General features: G+C 49.5%; 1 pseudogene across 1 annotated transcript; it reads right to left on the minus strand.

Moving 5' to 3' along the window:
* Positions 1-266: 266 nt before the first annotated feature.
* Positions 267-583, minus strand: LOC307196673 (E3 ubiquitin-protein ligase RBX1-like; annotated as a pseudogene). Its single transcript has one exon. The product of its transcript is annotated as an E3 ubiquitin-protein ligase RBX1-like (transcript).
* Between the last annotated feature and the right edge of the window lie 4,932 nt (positions 584-5,515).

Consider the following 5,515-nt stretch of genomic DNA (forward strand, 5'->3'; position numbering starts at 1 on the left):
ATTCCCCAACCAAGAATTGAACCCATGCCCCCTGCAGTGGAAGCACAGGGTCCTAACCACTGGACTGCCAGGGAATTCCCAGAACACTTTTTTTAGAATTTAGGAAAGTAGATTTTATTTGACACAGAGTACAGTAGGGCTGCAGGAAGAGCAAACTGAAAAGACAAAGCAGGAGAGACACAGTTCTATTGAACAATTAAGTAACAGAGGGCAGGTCATTAAATGAAGAACAAAACAGTTGAGCTTGATCAAAGAATGCTCTTTTTCTAATGCCCATACTTTTGGAATTCCCGCTCTCTCTTGTCCAGCGGACACAACTACCGTGTTTTGAGGCAGCAGGAGTTGCAGGGGAAGTGCTTAAACTCCCCCATGCAACGGCGCATCTTCAGAAGTAGCAGACCCCTGGTTAGCTTGACATTCTATGCAAAGATTCATGACGTGGTTCCTGCAGGTGGCACAGTTACCAACCACGCTATCCCAGGCTCAGAGGGCTACCACATTTCCCCCTTTTCATGTCAAAGCGCTTCTTGCCTGCACTGATGCTGGTGCCACCCCAGGTATCCACATCCATCACCGCCGCCATTTTGGAAACACACAGACCCTCGCAGCTGTGTGCATGTTAATGCTAGTGGAGGTCTCCGGAGTCCCACCACCACCACCACACCCCCTAGGAGACTCAGCCAAGCCCCTACAAAACCCTGACTCCCTGCAGAATCACCCACCACCTCGGGAGTCTCCAGACATCTTCCTTCACTAAAAGCTGCCAGTTGAACTTCACCTTTGCCCCCGCATCTCAGGACTTGAGACATGTATGTCTCTCTGGCAAGAGCTAAGTCTCCAACGCAAAACCACCTTCCATCTCAAAGGTGTAAGTGTGTGGGAGGGCTCAGCTGGCAACCAGGAGCTAACAACTCTGCTCTGTGTCTGCCGGATCACAAGAGAAAAGCCTCTGCCTGTTCCCACAGCCCAGACGGCTGGAGACGTGAGGATGGTTCCAGTCCCAGGACGCAGGAGGCTCCTCTGAGGTCACCTGGCCCCGCCGGACCTGCAGGGATGAACATCCATCCATCCATTCATGTAGCAGATATTCACCCGGTACCCACACTGTGCCAGGCCTACTGTGTGCTACGGGCAGGGGATAGAATAGTGAACAAGACAGACAGGTCCCCTCTGTCCTGGCCTCACGTTTTAGCAGGGGAGAGAGATTTTAAAACAAAACAAAACACACCTATGCAAATAAATAAGGATTTTATATGATGCTAAAGTGCCAGTGAGAGAAACAGATGAGGTAACACCACAGAGAAATGAGGGGGTGGAGGGGTGACACCAGAAGGGTGAGACTGGGGAGGACATTCTGGCAAAATACACAGTAAGTGCAAAGGCCCTGTGGCAAGGAGATGTCCCATCTGTTCAAGGAACAGGTAAGCAGAGACGGTGCCATGAAGGGCAGGCCCCTCAGATAGCAAGACCGCCCAGTTTATATCTCTTGTCCCAATATGATTATTACTAGCACCCTCCCCCTTTTACTCTCAAAGTTTGTGCAATAAATTAATTGTTAGGTTTTTCTTAGGCCATGGTAAAGAATTCCAATTTTAGCCGTGGAGATCTCATAGCAGAAGAGTAACCGAAATCAGAGTGATCTGATTTAGATTTTAAAATACCTTTCAGGGAATTCCCTGGCGGTCCAGTGGTTAGGACTCTGCACTTTCACTGCCGGGGCCCAGGTTCAATCTCTAGTCGGGGAAATAAGATCCCACAAGCTGCGCGGCACAGCCAAAAAATAAAAAAATATATATGGGACTTCTCTGGCGGTCCAGTGGTTAAGACCCCACGCTTCCACTGCAGGGGGCGCGGGTTCGAGCCCTGGTTGGGGAACTAAGATCCCACGTGCTGCGCGGTGCGACCAAAAAAACAAAGCTTTCAATGATTGCTAATTTTGAAGGGGTGATAACTGTTACGTGAAGCATTTTCGAGGTGCGTACTGCAGGATGTAGGGGAGAAAGGCCATCGTGACTGAGAGTAGCTTCAAAATAATTCACTAAAAGAGAAAGTGAAGAGGCTGGATGAAGCAGCTGTAACAAAAAAACTTGATAGATGTTGAATCTGAAAAATGGGTCCATGGAGGTTCATGGTACGATTTTCTCTACTTTTGTGTCTGTTCCTAGAATAGACTGAATGTTTGTACCTCCCACACACACAACACACACACACAAAATTCATATGTTAAATCTTAAGCCACAGCGTGATGGTATTTGGAGATGGGAGTGTCTCTGGGTGGTGATTAGGTCATGAGGTTGGAGCCATTTTGAATGAAATTCGTGCTCGTATAAAGGAAACCCCAGAGAGCTCCCTCACCACTTCAGCCACATGAGAACACAGGGAACCTATAACCATCTATGAACCAGGAAGTGGGCTGTCACCAGACACAGGATCTGCCAGCCCCTTGGTCTTGGACTTCGAGCCTCCAGAACCATGAGGAAAAAAAATATCTGTTGTTTATAAGACACCCTGTCTGCGGTATTCTGTTACAGCAGACACAGCAAACTAAGACAATTTCCCTTTTTTTCTTTAAAGAATAAAAATACTTCTCCCTGACTGCTGCTTGAGGGTCAAGAGTAAAAAGTGTGGCTCTGCTAGGATGAGAGTGAGGTTGCCCTGCGCAGCCTGGGTTGTAATGACTCGGGTTGGGGAAGCCAGGGAGACCTGGACGGATGGAAGGTGTATTGGGGATGGATGGATCAGGGGTGAGGGGTAAAGCCAGGGAAGAAATCTGTGTCATATCAGGAAGGGCTCAGTCATTCAACAAAGACTCATTGAGCATCTACCCTGTGCCAGACACAGTGCTGCGCTGGGGGATCCAGTGGTGGGCGAAGCAGCCGTGATCCCAGCCCTCTTGGAGCTCACCGTACTGGAGGAGAGACTGACAATAGATAATCACAGAGGTCTAGAATTACAAACAAAGGAAAAAGAGAGAGTTCTCGCAGAGCTTGAGAGTGGGAGGTCCTACGCCAGGATATTGTTCTGTCCCTCAAGGACCACCTTCTGCTTCTCCATCCTGATGTCTTCCCCAAGAAGGTGACCCTCAGAAGCCAGGTCAGCAGCCTCCCTTGTCCTCTGGTTTCTAGCTGGCTCTGGCCACGGGGAGGTAGGAGATCTGAAGAAGTTGAGTGAGGGAAAATGAGACGTTCTCCAGCCTCCTCTGGTGGTATGTTCTTCGTAAAGATACCGTTCATGCTCCTTTGCTACTCCACTTACTGAGAATCCATGTTCCTTCCCCCAGAATCTGGGCTGACACTGTGACCTCTGTCAGCCACGGGTTGACTGTGGCAGAAGTGACCCTAGGTAGCCTCCAAGAGCGGACCTTAAGCCATCAGCAGCTCTACCTTCACCTCCTAAAACACTCCTTCTTGAACTCGGCCACCATGTTGTGAGGAAGCCCAAGCAGCTGTGTGAAGGAGCCACGTGAGTGAGGACCATGCCCCCAGCCACCAGCCCAGCTGGCAGCCAGCATCTGTGGACCTGCCCGGCACCCTGGCATTCCAGAACTATTCAAGCCAGAAGGTGATAAGAAATACTAAATTTTTGTTGTTTTAAGTCACTACCTTTGGGGTGTTTTGCTTTTTTTTTTTTGCAACAACAAATAACAGAAATGCTCAGGCTGGTCACGACCCTTTCCAAGTAAGGCAGCCCCTCTCCTTCCAGGTTCCAAGGTCATTCCCTCCCCTCCAACCTTCAGCCCTAGGAGTGAGAACAGCTTCACAACTCCTTTTGTTTTCCTCACACCTTTAAAACAGTCCCTGTGTTAAAACCTCTTCAAAATCTCCCAGTTTTAATGCACTGTCCCCTTCCGGCTTGGACCCTGACAGATATGAGAACTGATTCTGTGGTGAAAAAGGAACTAATTAGAGAAGAGGAAGAGAATCCTAGAGATAGCATTCTGGGGAAAAGCCTGGAGGTAAGAAAGAATAGTCATTAAAAACAGCAAGTCTGGAGCCAGATAATCCAGGTTCAAATCTCGGCTCACGTGTGGGCATGATACTTACTTCTCTGGACTTCAATTGCCCCATCTGTAAAATGGGGCTAATAATACCTATTTCAGAGGGCTGTGGTGTGAACCAAGTGAGCTCCTATCTGTGAAGCCCTTAGAACTTTAGCGTGCTTATTTAATAAAACAAACAAACTGAAAGATCTCAGGTTGGTAGAGGGGAGAGGTGAGAATATGAGATGTGAGGTCAAAAAGTAAGCAAAGGTGGGGCTTCCCTGGTGGTCCAGTGGTTAAGACTCCTAGCTTCCACTGCAGGGGGCACGGGTTCAACCCCTGGTCAGGGAACTAAGATCCTACATGCCGCACGGTGAGGCCCCCCAAAAAAAGCAGAGGTGAGGCCCTCCTTTTCCACCATATGTCAATTCAGAAAGCCTTCACTGGCTGGCCCAGATGGGGTCAGGTCCCTCAATCATTCATTCATTCATTCCACAAACCATGGCACGCATTGGGCCCTGCTGTGAAGACAGGGGTGTCTTTGCCCTTGTGGTGCTTTCATAGCAGTGGGGGGCACAGACATAAGCCATCAGGCTGGGTAAAATTAGAGTGCCATGAAAATAAAACAAGAAGACGTCGTAAGGAGAGTTACTTGAGATGGGCCGGCCAGGGGAGGCCTCTCTGAGGAGGTGGCATTGGAGCCAGACTTTGAGGGAGAACGTGGGGACCTGTGAAAAGTGCTTAGAGCAGTGAGCATAGCATGTGCCAAGGTCCTGGGGTGAGCACAGGCTGAACACATCAGAAGATCCACAAGAGGCTAGGGAGGCTGCATCTCAGGGAGTGGCAGGGGGAGAAGTGGGCGACCTGGACCAGCGCCAGAGCTGCAGGGCCTTGTGGGCCCTGGAGAGGGGTCTGGGCTTTATACCTGGGCAACGGGAAGACAGTGCAGGATTTAAGCAGGAAGTAACTCGATCCTGTTTGCTTTGAAAAAGGTTCACTCTGTGACCTCTGTAATACACCCTCCCAGAAGCAGATTCCTTTCCCTGAGAGCATTTTTCTCAGGTGCAGGTGGCATTATAGACCCAGTGGTGTGAGAATAATATCTTTGTCCCCACTGGTCTGGGACCTGTGTGAGACCGTGTCCCCCTTGCTCACAGGAAACTCTCAGTAAACACAGTTAAACAAAGAACCCTGTGAGTGAGTGTCCTGTGGTCCCTATCGGCACCACCCCATGTCTGCCCAAACAGGACTTTCTGCTGCTGGCAGCCGTGTGCAGAATGGTGTTGCCATCCATTTCTTGCCAAAGAATATTTCCAGAACCTGCTTGGACCTGGGTTTTAGCCACCCCCGGCACACACCTCAACCTGGTGTCCAGAAGCAGTGTCCTCACTGAGGAAAGAAAATTGCAACTTTGCTGTTCTAAAGTTGAGTGAATTTTTTAAAAGGGCAAAGACCTTTTCTATCCTAAAGGATTCTTTGTACCAACGTTGGCCTCAACAACACTCCTGCTTGGCGGCACAGCAGCCGTCCTCTTGC

Source organism: Stenella coeruleoalba (assembly GCF_951394435.1).
Source record: "Stenella coeruleoalba genome assembly, chromosome: 14".
Classification (NCBI taxonomy): Eukaryota; Metazoa; Chordata; class Mammalia; order Artiodactyla; family Delphinidae; genus Stenella; species Stenella coeruleoalba.